The sequence below is a fragment of the Hyperoodon ampullatus genome (genome assembly GCF_949752795.1).
Source record: "Hyperoodon ampullatus genome assembly, chromosome: 1".
Lineage (NCBI taxonomy): Eukaryota > Metazoa > Chordata > Mammalia > Artiodactyla > Ziphiidae > Hyperoodon > Hyperoodon ampullatus.
This window is the reverse complement of record NC_136914.1, coordinates 105,868,923-105,886,947: the sequence shown is the minus strand read 5'-3', so window position 1 is coordinate 105,886,947 and position 18,025 is coordinate 105,868,923. Positions and strand designations below refer to the sequence as shown.

Below are 18,025 nucleotides of genomic sequence, written 5' to 3'. Positions count from 1 at the left end.
GAAATTTGAACTTCATGTAATTTTCATATGTCACAAAATATTATTATTTTGACTTTTTTTCAAATTTTAAAAAATGTAGAAACCTTCCTAGGCACAGGCCATACAAAACTAGGCAGCAAGCTAGATTACACAGTTTGCTGATCCCTGATCTAGACTAACAAAATTTAACCCTGACTGCACCTTAGAATCACCTGGAAAGCTTTTTTCAAAAAATACTAGTACAAAAGCCCCACTCAAAGATGCTGTCTGGAGTGGAAATTTTAACTTTAAAAGCTCCCCAGGTGGTTCTAATGTTCAGCCAAGATTTGAGAACCACTGATCTAGGGGGAAACAGATACATATATTTATAAGATTCAGACACAAATATGTTCAGAAGTCAATGACTCAGGTTCAGTATGTCACTTCAAGATGTCAGGGACCCAGGCTCCTTCAATCTTGCTATGCTACCATGACCTATTGCCCAGATCATCTCAATATTCAAAGTGACTGTGCCAGTTCTGACCATCATGTTCACATTCCAGCCAGCCAGAAGGCAGAATAGCAAGAAGAGCGTGGCTTCTATTAAGAAAACATGTCATAAATTGCACATACCACTTTCCATTTCATTCCATTTGTCAGGACTTAAATGTACTCCATCACTCCTAGATGGAACAAACAGAGACAGGAAAACATAGTTTTTATTTTTGGATAGAATCTTCTCAGTTAAAAATCACAAACTGTATCACTATAGGAAAAGAGAAGAAAAAATATCAAGAAGTAGCACATAATTTCATCCTCAGGAGGTTAAAGTTCTCTTGCAGTAGGTTAGGCTGTGAGTAATTGATGAGGAAATGAACAGATGAGATATCCAGGAAAGTTTCTGGATATGCATGGAGAAAGCTAATCTATCTTCCTGATTTTCTCACTACCACTAGTTCAGGATATTTCAAATACTCCTGGGCCAACTGTAAATGGAAATTGTTAATCCCAAAATAGCAACTTCACTTTCAAGGAATAGGAAATGAAAGGGAAAGCATCAGAGTCAAGGCAAAAATAATTTCTTCTCAAATTCAAATTTATTTTCTTTTTTTCTTGCTTCTTAGCCAATGGCCAAAATGATAAATATGTGAGGTACTTTTTCTAGACTGTCTCTTCAGGGCCAAGTTTAATGTTAACTAATAGATTTTGTAAAAGGCATCTCTTTGACTCTCTAGAGGCACATTTGGGAGATCCTGGCCTGCAGAACTACTTTCAACAAGTCTTAAATGTTGAGAACAGAAGCCAAGGACCAAGCTGAGGATATTTAAGGTGATTCATCTTCTAAGATAATAGCAGACAAAAATGAGAGCAATTGGTGGCCACCAGAATGCAGTTTTGAGCAAGTAAGTCACCATGTGTGAGAAAGATCTAGGTGTGGAAACATCTAGGGACAAGGGTACTGATACTGTTATCAGTTAATTATAAGCCCACAGTATATGTATGTTCCTGACTACAGAAAGAATTCTATGGGGCAAGAATTCTCACAGGACAAGTGGTATTGTAAAAGAAAATTCAACATAAATCCATTTCCTTGAACAGCATTTTTAGATTACTTTTCAGTAGTTTTGAAAAAATACAAAGAGTAGGGGAGGGAATCTGCTGCATGAACCAAGTGAATGAAGTTAACGTCAGCTGTAATGAGACAAACTGATAACAGGTGCCTAATGTTTGCCAAAGGACATATAACTGTTGTGATATATACTGGCCAGAAAAATAAGCAAATCATAATCTAAATCTAGTCATGAAAAAATCAGTCTTATTCAATTGTCAAGCCACATAGAGTACCCATATTCCACAATCTCTAATACAGTAGTGTATTTCAATAATCCTTCTTTAGCATTCTAGAGAGGCAGTGTCTCCTAATTACACTTATCTTTCAGAATTTCTGCATTATTCTGGGCCATAAATGCCATCCTGTTTAGATGTGCATTTTCTTATTTATTTATTTTTATTTTTTATTTTTTGGCTGCTTTGGGTCTTTGTTGCTGTGCACGGGCTTTCTCTAGTTGCGGCAAGTGGGGGCTACTCTTCATTACAGTGCACGGGCTTCTCATTGTGGTGGCTTCTCTTGTTGCAGAGCATGAGCTCTAGGCATGCGGGCTTCAGTAGTTGTGGCTCAGAAGCTCTAGAGAGCAGGCTCAGTAGTTGTGGCACAGTGGCTTACCTCCTCCATGGCATGTGGTATCTTCCCGGACCAGGGCTCAAACCCATGTCCCCTGCATTGGCAGGCAATTCTTAACCACTGTGCCACCAGGGAAGCCCTAGATGTGCATTTTCTTAATCCTGATCTACATAGAGCTGACGGACCATCCATATGGGAACTAAACACTACACTTCCCTTCTTCACTGATATCCCAAGTCCCCACTTCATCCTACATATGAATCTTAGCTATCAATAACTTTCCAAAGTGATCTGTCACAAAGGGAACATTATCTGTAGTTGCAGGTCATTACTTCATGGTGGCAAGTGCTCAAGGCCCATCAGAAGTCTGAATGGAGAAATCAAAGAAGGACCTGGAATACAGGGGAGAAGTGTTCTTAAGAGTTAACCTTGGGCCTTCCCTGGTGGCGCAGTGGTTGAGAGTCCGCCTGCCGATGCAGGGGACGCGGGTTCGTGCCCCGGTCTGGGAAGATCCCACATGCCGCGGAGCGGCTGGGCCCGTGAGCCATGGCCGCTGAGCCTGCGCGTCCGGAGCCTGTGCTCCGCAACGGGAGAGGCCACAACAGTGAGAGGCCCACGTACTGCAAAAAAAAAAAAAAAAAAAAAAAAAAAAAAAAAAAAAAAAAAAAAGAGTTAACCTTGAATGTCACAGGAAAGAGGAAAAAAAAGGTAGTTGAAAAAAAACTTGTTAGGCAGAAACACCAGAAGTACAGAAGTAAAATTTTGCATGCTCTAAAACCATGGCATTTCAAGAAGTAAGGGGGACGTAGCCCCTGACTCAAGACAGGACTTGTACCTGAGAACCTGTCATTTCTTCCTCTTCTGCTTCCTCCTCTAGGTTTCTTCCTCAGGTGAGATTATGTGGAGAAATCACATCAGCATCTTGAGAATATGCCTTTAAAGTCTTCAGCACAGATCCTTTACCTGCTACCAATGTGGCCATGGGCAGAAGGGCCTTGAAACTCAGGAAAGTCATCCCTTCCTTGTCTCAGGAGAGATTCAGGAACAATGAGCTCCTACATGAAGAACAAACTTTGAGCTTCTCCTATCTTGTCTTCGAGGACCCTCCCTTCCCACAGATGCCTTTAAATTTTGCTACACAATAGCTAATGTGGGCTCCACCAACCTGCCTCTACCAAACCCATGTAGAACAGACCCTGTTACCTCCCCTTGGACAAAAGCCTGGACTAAACTCTCATAAATATACTTGAGAGCTCACATACTTAACCCTGGCCTCACTTAAAATCACCTGGAGCACTTAATTAAAGCAACATTGATGTTCCCACCCAGACCAATGAACAAAATCTGTAGGAGAGGACCCAAGATTTGATAGTTCTCAAAAATCCACGTGTGATCTTTATTGAAAGCCCAGGCTGAGAGCCACTTATGTAAACCTTGCTTCTCAAGCTTTAATGTGCATAAAAATCGCTTGGATGGATGTTAACTAGACTTATTGTGGTGATCATTTTGCAATATGTACATATATTGAATCATTATGCTGTACACCTGAAACTAATATAATGTTATATGTCAATTATATCTCAATTGTAAAAACCACTTGGAAAGCAAATATAAATAAATCAATAAATATACAAAGAGAAGAACTAGTCAGGATCTAGTCCTCCCTGGAGCTCTTAGCCCTAGCCCAGAATGTGACCTGGATTATTTGAAAAACATGACTCTTCTAGGGAGGAAAAACCAATCAAAATAACACTCAGAATAGATCCTAAATCACAATTTTTCATTTTCTCTGCTTAAGGTCCAGGTTACATTTGAAGGAGAGAAACTAATCCTTTAGTATAATAGTCTGATAGTTCCTCTGAATACCAACAGTAGCACCTAATTTATCACTACACCTTCCAATTCAGGACTCAGTGCTCTAACAGGATAACAGAGCTAAGGATTTGCTTTCCTTTCTAGTGTTTAAAATTTGTTTAGTAGTCCAACAAGTTAATAAAGCCTAATACTGTCTTACTGCCCTAGATTTTCAACCCTGATATCCTAATAGAAAATTAAGGTCATATAGTATTTATAAATAAAAATATATAATAACAAAAATATTATGTTCCTTTGGAATTTTCTTCTTCCAGCTTTATTGAGATATAATTGACATATAACATTGTGTAAGTTGAAGATATACAATGAGTTGATTTGATATATATTGCAAAATTGTTACCACCATACAGTTGTATATTACAAAATGATTATAATATGCTTATGTGTATATTTTTAATAGATATTTTTTGGAGTATAATTGCTTAACAATACTGTGTTAGTTTCTGTTGCACAACAAAGTGAATCAGCCATATGCATGCACATGTCCCCATATCCACTTCTTCTTGAGCCTCCCTCCCATCCTCCCTATCCCACCCCTTTAGGTCATTGCAAAGCACCAAGCTGATCTCCCTGTGCTACGTTGATTCTTCCCACCAGCCAACTATTTTATATTTGGTAGCATATATATGTCGATGCTACTCTCACTTCGCCTCAGCTTCCCCCTCCCACTCCATGTCCTCAAGTCCATTCTCTATGTCTACCTCTTTATTCTTGCCCTGCAACTAAGTTCATCAGTACCTTTTTTTTTTTTTAGATTCCATATATATGCGTTAGCATACAGTATTTGTTTTTCTCTTTCTGACTTACTTCACTCTGTAGGACAGACTCTAGGTCCATCCACCTCACTACAAATAACTCAATTTCATTTCTTTTTATGACTGAGTAATAGTCCATTGTATATGTATGCCACATCTTCTTTATCCATTCATCTGTCAATGGACATTCAGGTCAGTTTGATGTCCTGCCTATTGTAAATAGTGCTGCAATGAACATTGTGGTACATGTCTCTTTTTGAATTACAGTTTTCGAGGTATCACCTCACGCTGGTCAGAATGGTCATTATCAAAAAATTTAGAAACAATAAATGCTGGAAAGAGTGTGGTGAAAAGGGAACCCTCCTGCATTGTTGATGGGAATGTAAATTGATACTACCACTATGGAAAACAGTATGGAGGTTCCTTACAAAACTAAAAATAGAACTACCATATGATCCAGCAATCCCACTACTATGCTTATATATTATCTCAGATGTTTCACTGCTAGTATATAGAAACACAACTAATTTTGTGTCCAGCAGCTTTACTGACTCAATTAGTTCTAACAGATTTTTGGTAGAGTCTGTAAGATTTTCTATACATAAGGTCATCCATGTGCAAATAACAACTTTCCTTCTTTCTTCCTAGGTTGGATGCCTTTTAATTCTTTCTCTTGCCTTTGCTCCAGCTAGGATTTCCAGCACTATATTGAATAGGAGTGGTGAGAGTGGGCACCCTTATCTTGTTCCTGACCTTGGAGGAAAAGCTTTCAACCTTTCACCCTTGATTATCATGTTGACTGTGGGTTTGTCATATATGGTCTTTATTATGTTGAAGTTTGTTCCCTTTAGACACAACAGGTTTTTGCAACATGAAAGGTTTTGTGTTTTGTCAAAAGTTTTACTGATCTATTGAGATGATCATATGATTTTTATCTGTCATTCTATTTAAATGGTATATCAAATTTATTGATTTGTATATATTGACCCATCCTTGGATTCCAGGGATAAATCTCGATTGTGGTGTATGATCCTTTTAATGTGTTGTTAAATTCAGTTTGCTAGCATTTTGTTGAGGATTTTTGTACCATATTCATCAAGGATATTGATCTATAGTTTTATTGTAGTGTCCTTATCTGGTTTTGGTCAAGGTAATACTGGACTTGTAAAATGAGTTTAGAAGTGTTCCCTTCTCCTCCTACACTATTGTTGGGAGTGTGAATTGGTACAGCCACTATGGAAAACAGTATCAAGGTTCCTTAAAAAACTAAAAGTAGAGCTACCATATGATCCAGCAATCCCACTCCTGGATATATATCCAGAAAAAAACATAATTCGAAAAGATACATGCACTCCAATGTTCATTGCAGCACTATTTACAATAGCCAAGACATGGGAGCAACCTAAATATCCATCAACAGAAGAATGGATAAAGAAGATGTGGTACATATATACAGTGGAATATTACTAAGCCATAAAAAAGAACAAGGGCTTCCCTGGTGGTTCAGTGGTTGAGAGTCCACCTGCCAATGCAGGGGACACGGGTTCGTGCCCTGATCCAGGAAGATCCCACATGCCACGGAGCGGCTAGACCCGTGAGCCATGGCCACTGAGCCTGCACGTCCAGAGACTGTGCTTCACAACGGGAGAGGCCACAACAGTGAGAGGCCCGTGTACCGCAAAAAAAAAGAAAAAAAATAAAAGAAAAAAATAATGACATTTGCAGCAACACAGATGGACCTAGAGGTTGTCATACTGAGCGAAGTAAGTCAGACAGAGAAAGACAAATATCATATGATATTGCTTATATGTGGAATATAAAAAAAGGCTACAAATGAACTTATCTACAAAACAGAAATAGAGTTACAGATGTAGAATATAAACTTATGGTTACCCACGGGTGAGGGAGGGGGGAGGGATAAATTGGAAGATTGGATTTGACTCATACACACTACTATATATAGAATAGATAACTAATAAGGACCAACAGGTTAGCACAGGGAACTCTGCTCAATACTCTATAATGGCTTATATGGGACAAGAATCTAAAAAAGAGTGGAGGTATATATATATATAAACAGATTCACTTTGCTCTACACCTGTAACTAACACAACATTGTAAATCAACTATACCCTAATAAAATTTTCTTTTTAAAAAAGTGTTCCCTTCACTTCTAATTTTTAGATGATTTTGAGAAGAATTAACATTAATTCCTTAAATGTTTGGTAGAATTCACCAGGGAAACCATCTGGTCCTGGGCTTTTCTGTTTGGGGAGGTTTTTGATTATTGGTTCAAACTCCTAACTCATTGTTGGTCTGTTCAGATTTTCTGTTTCTTCATGATTTAGTCTTGGCAGGTTGTATGTTTCTAGGAGTTTATCCATTTCTTCTAGGTTATACAATTATTTGGTGTATAATTGTTTATAGTAATCTCTTATGATCCTTTGCATGCCTGTGGTATCAGTTGTAAAGTCTCCTCTTTCATTTCTGATTTTGAGTCTTCTCTCTTTTTTTATTAGTCTAGCTAAAGTTTTGTTAATCTTGTTTATCTTTTCAAAAAATCTTGATCTTCACTGTTGTTTTTCTGGTCTCTGTTTCATTTATTTCTCTGATTTGGTTATTTCCTTCCTTCTGGTAACTTTGGGCTTAGTTTGTTCTTCTTTCCTAGTTCCTTGAGGTGTAAATTTAGAGTTTTTATTTGAGATCTTTCTTTAGTCTTCATGTCAGTGTTTATCACTGTAAAATTCCCTCCTAGAACTGTTTTTGAAGCAACCCATAGATTTTGGTATGTTGTATTTCCATTTTAATTTGTTTCAAGATATTTTTCAATTTCCTTTTCAATTTCTTCTTTGATCCATTGGTTGTTCAGGGGTGTGTTGTTTAATTCCCACATATTTGTGAATTTTCCAGCTTTATTTCTGTTATTGATTTCTACTTTCATACCATTATGGTAAGAAAAGATAGTTAGTTGATTTCAATCTTCTTAAATGTTCTAAGACTTGTTTTGTGACCTGCCATATGCTCTATCCTGGAGAATATTCTGTGTAAACTTGAGAAAATGTGTATTCTGCTGCTGTTGGATAGAATGTTCTACATAAGTCTGTTAAGTCAATTTCTCTAAAGTATGATTCAAGTTCAATGTTTCTTTGTTGACTTTCTCTCTGGATGATCTATCCATTATTGAAAATGAGGTATTGAAGTCCCCTACAATTACTGCATTCTTGCCTATTTCTCCCTTCAGATCTGTTAGTATTTGCTTAATATATTTAGATGCTCTGATGTTGGGTACATGTATATTTATGATTGTTATGTCTTCTTGATGAATTGACCCCTTTATCATTGCATAATAATAGGTCATATTATATTATTTAATGTATATATAATATTATATAATGAACTTCTTTGTCTCTTAATACTATTTTTAGCTTAAAGTCTATTTTGTCTGATACATGTATAGCTACTCCAGCCTGAGTATTATTTTTGTCATCTTTGCCAATACAATCCAAGAAAAATGCTATGTCATTTTTTTGTTTGTTTTTTTTAATTATTTGTGACTGTATAGGAAAGATTTTTTAAATAATTAACTGCAGCCACTCACATGAAGAATTTTATCAGAATGTTACAAAATGGTTTACATTCTTGGGTAAGGTTATAATTTAATAGGCATGTCAAAGTTATTTCCACAATTGCTAGTAATTCAGACTATTTAAATATTAAGTTACTTGAAATTTCATTAGAGTATTCTATTTCACATGATTCCTTAAGAATGAAAGCAGTTACACAATAAGCAAAGTCAGAACTATTTTTTCTTTTTTCTCCTTCTCAGGAAAAACACCTTTTTACTATCACATGAGCTTTAAAGTCAGTAATATTGACTATGACAGCAAGTTCAAAAAACCATATTCACAAGAATATATGGACCTAACTAAAAAGATAGTATCTTTGGTAAGATGAAATTCTTTTCTTAGCATTTTTTTTAATACTATGCTCTTTAAAATGCCAGAATCCTAGCACTCACCTTCCAAGTTGGAAATGATTGATAATTTGATATTATTTCTTACCACTACCTCAGTTCTAGATGAGGATAGTGAGTCCTTTCAGAAAGTCAGTTAGAATACATGTATGGGAGGAAAAATGTAAGAGGGACACATTTTGAAACATCTAAGAAATGCCTGACATGTTATAGACAGTCAAAGAATATTTCTAATGTATTAATAAATTAAATGAATAAAACTTACTCTACCTCCAAGATACCTGACCAAGGCTATGCTGTTTCTGCTCCTAACTTAAACAGTCCTTCAAGGAAGAGAAATGGCCAGTGTAGAAGAGAACATACAGCCCAATATAAAACTCTTCTTGTTGATCCTCGGTGTATGTAAAAAATTTTAAATGTCTACTTAAGAATATGCTTGTTATAAGTTAAACTTTACTTGACTAGAGACCTAATGAAAAGTCTTGACTGCCCCTTGGACATAAGCTTCCTTTATCATAGATACCACTCTAACTAACTCAAATAATTCTATCAATCAAACCAAATTCTGCCAAGAGCAATGGTGTCATCATTCATCTCCCATTTCCCTGAGCAGATTCCTGACCAGACATTTTCAGACCTAACTGTCTCTGAGTAAAGCTTGTAGTTTTTCCACAGCATTCCACTACCTCCAGTTTCTAATAAACCCAAAGACTTTAAAAGTTTTGGCGTGCTTTTACCATTAGACTAAGAGTTAGCATATAGAAAATGAAGAAAGAAAATTCCCACTTTTAGTTTAGCTTTATGATAAAGAAGGAAATGACAAGGAAGCAGTATAACACACTGATTAATAAATAGTAGACTTTGGACTCAGAGTCCTTGTTCAATTCTGTGTGTAGCCATTTACTACCTGTATGACTTCAGACAAGTTATTTAATCTTCCCACACCTCAGTTTCTTCAACTAAAAATGAGATGACAAATACCTATACCATGGAAATGTTCTTGGCATGACATAAGGTTAAATATGTCATAATCTTAGCAGAAGTCTTATTATTCTGTAAACCCTTAAAATAAGGATGGTCTAAAACAATTACCTAAAATAAGAGTGCCAATAGACTTAATAAATTATAAGTATATAACAAAGCTAATATGTAAATTTAAAATAACTCCAAATATGCCCACACTAAGAAATTCACCTTTTCTGCTATAAATTCAAATCAACACGTTCAAACCAATTAACCTATGTTTACTTCACAAATGAATATTCCAAAACTATCAGTCTGATCTATTATCATATCATCTTTGTCAGTCAACCACCCATCCTGACATCTTCCTTCAGGCTCCTTTAGCAGTCCTAATTCCCAATTTGTAAGTCACCTGTATTAAAACAATCACCAAATATTTCCCATACTTTTTCATTTACATGGGTCAGAATGCCTGCTTTTACATGCCTTTCCTTCTATTTTCATTTAATTCAATGCTCCTTGTATTATAATTATTACCATATACACAACATTCAAAAGTGCAACACTGGTGATGATAGCATGTACCAAATGGACTTGTGAATCATTCATCAAACTTACCTATTAGTCATTATTATAATGCACACAGCCTGTTTTTCTTCTGATTTCCATTAAATAATTCTTGTGATGATTCAGTCTAAAAGGAGAAAGGGAATTAAATAAAGAGAGATGCTGCTTTACTATGAATCATAGTTTTTTTTTCACTACAGAGAAGAAGCCTTCATAGGGAACATTTTCATGTTTTAGATATATGGTTTTCTAGTGGGAAACTCAAAAAGAAATCTCTGTTATTTCTTTTTTTTTTTTTTTTGTAGCTCTCCAACAGATATGATGTCCAACTACAGTGAATATAAATTCTAAAATTTAGGAGTGAAGTAGTACCTTAACAACAAAAATTAGCTTTACTAATTGTCAGGACTGGTCTAAGCACTTTATATATTAACTTATTTGATTCTCCTGATATCCCCATTTTCCATATGAGGAAACTGAGGCATGAAAAGGTTAATTTACCCAAAGTCATATTGCAAGTATGCTTCCTTCTACTTTATGATTTATTGTCCTATAATTAATGAGCATGGAAACATTATAAAATCTCAAGCACATTTCCAATTACATCAATTTTCACATGACAGGTCAAATATTCCAAAATGTTTAACCAAATACTATGTGGTTTTCACATATAAATGCAGTGGATTATAGATGACCAAAATGATACCTGATATGTGTGAGATATCTAAGATTACCCATAAAAAACAGGTCAGCCAAGCTTATACATCATACCACTTACCAGAGTATCCAAGGGCAAGGATACTTTTCATATTGCATCTTTGGTCATTATATAACCAGGGTATTCATCAAGTAACAAATTTTCTGCTGAGCCAACCTAAACCTGGTATGGGCATATGCACCTTTATACTTATGTCTGTCTGTGCAGCCTACCAAATGACAGATTATCTATGGAATTCATCAGGATTAGAAGTATGTAATTTTTAAAAGGTAACAAAGTGAAGGATAATATGCAGGATTCCTGTCCTATCTAATATGAGTAAAAATTATGCCAGCGTTCATTCAGTTTCATGTCCTTCAAAACTTATAAGAAAACTAAATTCAAGATTACTGTACTCTCCAATATAGGCTTTGGAAAAAATGCTGATCTGACATATTAAATGAAAATCATTGTGCGTTAAATTTTTAACCATGAAGGAATTGAGAATATCCCAGGTTTATCAAAAAAATGCAACCAGCATTATGGAGATATTATTCATATTTCAAATGGTATGAAGAAAACTTACAAAAATTACTGATGCGCTAGTTTTCTACAATTGGAAAATAAGGAGAGAAGAAATAAATATTAGATACTCAGGACAGGATGTCTGCAGACATGGTTATGGAGGGTGGGAATGGTAATAATGAACACTAACATAATTCTAAGTGAGTTTCTGAAACTTGGCACTTATTTTCAAGTCAAATACCTAACAACCCTTTTCCTACAGGGTGTACCAAGAGACCGAGATTCTTAAAAACAGGGATTGCATGAGTGCTACTGGGGAAAATTCTATAAATCCACCTTACAGCTTCTTGGAACACCCTAAGCCTGAAGTTACTGTTCACTCTAAGGATGGTTCTACATCTTCCATATATCAACACCTTATTAAACAAATATTATATGCTAAAGCTGGGTGTCTGAGTTCATTTTGAAGCTTATTTTTTTCAAGTATCATTTAGCAGGCATCATTTTTGGTCTTCAGTCATTCTCTTTCCCTGGTTTTGGTTCATAGTATTCCCATTCTCCCACTCACCTAGTCACCATATCTTAAAGTCAATTTTGACCCCTCCTTCTCCATTATCTAACCATTATCTCCATTATCTAACCATTCACCAAATTTTATTAATTATTTTCAAAGTATTTCTAGCCTGACTTCCAAAGCAAGATTGCTGACTAAAAGCAAGCATTTATCCCTCTCTTTCTCCTCAAATCTCACTGAAATGACAGAAGACAAATAAAAACAATACAATGTGTCTTACAATGGTGGAAATGTTGCCACCCAAAAGACTAAAAGAGTGAGGAGTTTCTGGAAGATAAAAACTAGAGCTCCACTAAGAGTAAAATCTCAGCAGCACAGTTGCTGACAAACTCCAGAGCCCTGGAGGTAAAATACCAGCCTCCAAGAAAGTGAGTCTTCCCAAAAGAAGCTTCAAATAAACTCAAGATCAGAGAAAGCAAAGGTTGAAAGGAAGTCATAGTGGGTAACTAATTAATTAACATAAGGTATTAATTATTCCAACAGGAAGTAATATATTGTAAATTAATTAAATGACTGAATCAAACATTCTACTGGAAGTCTATACCAATGCAATTACAAAAAGAAAAGGGAGTAATATGTGTACATTGAAAAGAATGAGAGGAAAATGTCATTATATACTGACAATATTACTAGATACTTAAAATATTCAAAAGACTTAGTTGAAAAATTACTAGAAATAATAACAGTTTTGCAAGGTGGCCAAATACCAGACCCCAACACACAAAAAGTAATAGTTTTCTTAATCAGCAAAAATAACAAAATATAAACATTATTTTAAAATTCCATTTAATAGCAACAAAAACTATAAGATATACATGAATAAAACTAACATAAATTGTACAGAAGACTCATTATTTTAATTATATCAATTCTGTTCAAATTAATAATAAATCCAGTACAATCCTTTAGTTTATGATAAAGATGCAATTTCAAATTCAATAGTGTTGGGCCAGTCAACTAGCCATCTAGAAAATATAGAAAGTGATATTATTTGTGTTTCTGGTGTAATCACTCAATTACATAAGTAGTTAGCTTGTGCAAGATTCTGTTTACTTATCTGAAGAATAGGACTGGTTAGGATTATTTATAAGGTGGTTTATAGATTTAAATTCCATGAATCTGTGGATTTATTACTATCAATTCTAGGATGCTATTATCTAACCACTCCAACTCAAAATGTTGTCTCCCATCTCTGAATACCTGCAGAAAACACAATCTATAGTACTAATTTTGTCACTTACTGTGTCTTCTCTTTGTAGCTATGGGTATGCTCCCTGTACCTCTTGCCCCAGTCATCTCCTTATATTCAAATAATATTTGAAAAAAAGGAGAAGAAAAAGTCAGGGGGAATGGAGTTAGGAAGGAGTGAGAAAGAAAAACGATGAAACAGCTTAAAGAGGAAAAGGTACATTTATGGATCAGCAGAAAATTTCTGCAGCCTAAAACAGTTGACAACAGTTGAATTATTCTGAGCATATAAGTAGCTATATTTTTCTCTCTTTTCATAGGATTTTCTTTTCCACAGGAAACAAGATACTGTAATACTATTGCTCTTCTAGAGTGCAGTACAGTATTTCATGGTCTTCAGAGATATCAGTAGCTAGCTCACACACTCTCATCTAAAAATGTTGCTCTTGACTCTATGGTCTCCTCCAGCATCATTTTCCTGCTCTCCTTCTCAGTAAAATTTTGTTGAAAAAGTTAGATATGCTTGCTGTTTCCACCTCCTTTGTCACCTGTTCTCACTTTAACCCAGTCCAGCTGGAATTTCTTTCTCTCCCCCACGCATTCAACTACCCTTATAGAGGTCACCAAATACCTCACTGTTGCCAAATCCGATGGTCACTTCTTACTTGAACTTCTCACCATTACTTATGCTCCTTCCTGAAACTTTTCTTTTTTTGGTTTACAAGATACCTCCTTCTCCATATTTTCTTCTTCACTAATTGCTTTTCCCAGCTGCCTTTGCTGGTTCCTTATCATCTGTAGATCTCTAAATATAGGTGGTCCCCTCTGCATTGTCCAGAGTCTCCCTTCTTTCTCCATCTTCCCCCTCCTTTTATCTTCTCCTCTCTTCTCTATTTGTACTCCCTCTACTTCATACTTTGTATGTGTATATGTGTGTGTGTGTGTGTGTGTGTGTTTATTTATTTTTTGCTCCAGATTTCTTTGTCTTTTGACCCTTTGGTTGCTTGCTCAAACTTCATCATCCCAAATCTGTTACTTGATATATGTTTTCAGATTCTAAACTCTGGCTTTCCTGTACGCACCCCTTAGAATTATTTAACAAGCCCTTATATAGCTTTTATTTATTAGAACAGTGTCTGTCACTGTTCTAAACATATGACATATTATCTCACTTAATCATCGTAACAGCTCATAAGCAGCATATAATTATTGTCCCCATTCACAAAAGGTTTGACAACCATATGAAATATTGCCAACCAGTGAATCTCATCCAAGCCTTAGGGCATCCAGGGTAATTTCTGGGGGACAGTCACATAAGCATGGAGTGTCCACATGACTGTCCTTAGCTACTTAGTCTGCAGCCCCTCCAAAGGTGAAACTGTTATGCCATGACCCAGGGCCCCAGGCAAATAAAAAGCAGGCATCCCCCACAGGCATCCAGCACAGTGTTAACATAAACCATCTGGTGTGGCCCAAAGGCCCAGGTATACAAACACTCTTCTCAGGCAGGACACTCCAAGGGCTTAAATGTTATCCCTCAGAAGCTGGTCAAGGGTCACTCCTTCCTTTGGAATATACAGGGATTGAACACCCTAAGCCTACTGAGTTAACTCTTTACTACACAGACAGCTTCTAGAACTTATGCATCTCACAAGAAAATTAGCATTGTTATATGAAGAAGAGGGTTGGGGCCCTAGAATGATGATGAATGCATCATGAGCATCAACAGTGGAAGTTTGTGGTAGAGGGGGATTAATGAATCTTGGTATTAAGGAGCTAGAATCCAGTGTGTGGAAAATTCTTCCAGTCATCAGATATGTAAAATTTTTTAAAGGCTTCAGTTTTTGTTTTTGTTTTTTTAGGTATAATTGACATTAACATTGTCAACATTGTGTTGGTTCCAGGTATACAACATAATGATTCCATCTACATGTGTACTGTGAAATGACCACAATAGGTCTGGTTAACATCCATCAGTACACATTATTTCAGTACATGATCAAATGGAAGTTCCCTTGTACTAGGAACATATTTGATAAGGCAGTATGTAAAATCATAAATATACCATTACATTTTTTCTCTTTATAATGAAAATCATACAAATTAAAATATATCAGAATTTCTGTGTTTTAGGACTCAAACCTATGGTACTTAAACAGTTAGTACACATGTTCATACATGAAATAAGCCTAGATCTTCCCTAAATTACATTTTTCCAAATAAAATTTTAATGTTAATTTGAAAAATAGATAAAATACAATGCCATCCTTGTTGTATTCTAAGTCCGTGTATAATCTAGGATCTATTTTTTGATTCTATATTGTGTTCCACATTAACTGTATAGCATTTCTTTCTCATAGCTTCATAATCAATGGTCTTTTTTTGTCAAATGTGCATTCCATTAATTTTTAAAAATATACACAGGAGAAGCCATGAGAAGCCATATAAGAATACACACAATAACAAAGCATTTCTTATCATTTTCCAAAACTCTATCAGTCTGAGATTTATAAATTAAATATATCAGAACCTTTTACATTAAAATGATATCCATGAAACTACTGGATATGCTAAACTTTTCTCAAGATCAAATGAACAGGGAATGTGAATATGGTTTGTGCTAAATAAAGTTTAGTGTTAGCTTTATTGCCTATAGTCTATAAGATGCAACTTTATTGTGCCTTTGCAAACAGGATAATTTTCTTTAAAAAACTGATCAAAATTTTCCATACATATAGCTCTATATGATAGATTACTGTGCAACACCATTGTTACGTAATTACAGAAATACCATAGAACCCAATAGCACAGGGTAAGCAAAAGAAAAATAATCCTGAGCTATCTGAACAAGATGATTTGATGAATCCTTTTAGTGTAAGTTTAGAAAACATGGAAGAGGGGGAAAAAATACATGCACACTGCAGTCAGGAGCAAAATAGTCAACAGTCTTTCATCCCTTTATTTGCAAGTATGATTCTTTTAAATAATAGATAACTAGGTTTTGGTTTTGAATGCAAGTTCATAGATTCTTTAATGACAAAGTTTTATCTATTCTCATTAATTGTGGCAGGTAATATACTTGATTTTATTTCTCCATCTTGCTTTAAGTAAATAACATTTTATTTTTTTACTTTCTTATCCTTATTCTTGCTGATTTTCACTGTTTTTCATTCTATTTTTTTCTCCTGAAAATTTCAATGTACTTAGTTAATAGTTAACATCCATCCTGAAACTCAAAGTTAGATGAATATTTTTCTTTATTAAAAAAATTATTAGCCCTATCAAAACATTATTTTCCTCACCTAAACGCCAACCCAAGGACGAGAAGCCTTTAACATACTTTCATTTGTATCCTCTCCTCACATCCCCATTCCCCACTCCTGATAAGTCTTTTTAGCACTTGTTTCCCCTCCCTCTCCTACACTCCTTTCCTATTCCTAATAGTTGAAATAGCACCTCAAGTTCTATTGTTAGGCTGTTTCTTAAAGTTTGTTGCTCCTGCTGCAAGCATTTCTATTATACATTCATTGTATTGTACACACACCCCTCAGGTTTCATTCTTCAACATTTGTTCCCTCTCCTCTTCACCTCCCCCTCTATTGAGACCTCAATTCTGTTTTATATCTTGCCTTCCTAGAATCCTTAATCATGTATTCTCCTCAGTTGTGATATGTGAATGCTATATTACTGAATTCTTGAATATCCATAAATAACTTTCTTTTACTCTAACGAGAAATTATACCTTGACTGAGAATAAGATTGTTAAATTGTCAGCTTTTTCTCTCAGAGTATGAGAATATTATTCCACCAGCTTCCACCTTCAAATGTTACAGATGAAATGATTCTATTTCTTCTGTCAACATATTTTTACTTCAGTATTAAAGTTTGTAGCTAAAATTCAAAAATGTTCCCCTGATGCATCAAATCTTCCTAAAACTCAGTCTATCCCTATGAATCTGTAGATTTTGATCTTTATTTAATTCAGAACCATCTCCTCCTACTACTTATTTTACTATTATTATTATTTTTTTCCCTCTATCTCTTTCTCTCTTCAAGATCCTATTATTTACAGCCACTTCTGGAATCATGATCTAAGAGTTTTGTTTCTCTTCCCTCATTGTTTTCTTCTTTTTAAATTTTACTATTTAAAGTATTTATTCTTTTTGGCCTTACAGGTCACAAATTTGGATCTCAAGAATGACACTCATCTTTTTAAATTGACTCACTAAATTTTTTAACGTGAAAATTGTGTTTTTTAGTACTACATAGTCTTTTTTTGATGTACCTGAATGTTCTTATGTGTGCTTTTTTGCCATTGTTGTTAGGTTGCTGTTTTCTCCAGAAGTTCCCTTTTGATGAGCACCTAATCTGTTATTTACTTTCTCTGGCTGCTGGGTTTCTTTATTTGTATTATCATTTTTCCTTGTTGGTTTATTCGGGCCACTGTCTTGTTACTGGAGACAATCCTACAAGATAGAGCATGAGCTATTCTTAAATCCTGTAGTCTAAATGTGGGCAGCAGGCCTTCTGCGTCTCCAAACCAAGGACCCAGGAGAAGTCTTCCAGCTCCCCATGTTCTGCCCAGTACTACCCTAGCATCAGGAGAAAGGAGGCTTCAGCCCCCTTTTCAGTTCCTTCTTGGCTTCTGTGGAGCCATGGAAACACACTCACATAGTCCGATGTCGACCTTATCCCTGGGTGTTCAAGCACCTCTGTTGACCAAGATCTTCCCAGGACCTGTTTTGATTCTATCCTTGCACAGGACTCA

General features: G+C 35.5%; 1 pseudogene across 1 annotated transcript in view; it reads left to right on the top strand.

The window, feature by feature from the left end:
* Positions 1-1,371: 1,371 nt before the first annotated feature.
* Positions 1,372-18,025, top strand: part of LOC307057786 (transmembrane protease serine 11C-like) — a 49,421-nt pseudogene continuing 32,767 nt past the window's right edge. The window contains exons 1-2 of the transcript in view: positions 1,372-1,414; positions 8,597-8,715. The product of the transcript in view is annotated as a transmembrane protease serine 11C-like (transcript). The remainder of the gene's footprint in view (positions 1,415-8,596; positions 8,716-18,025) is intronic.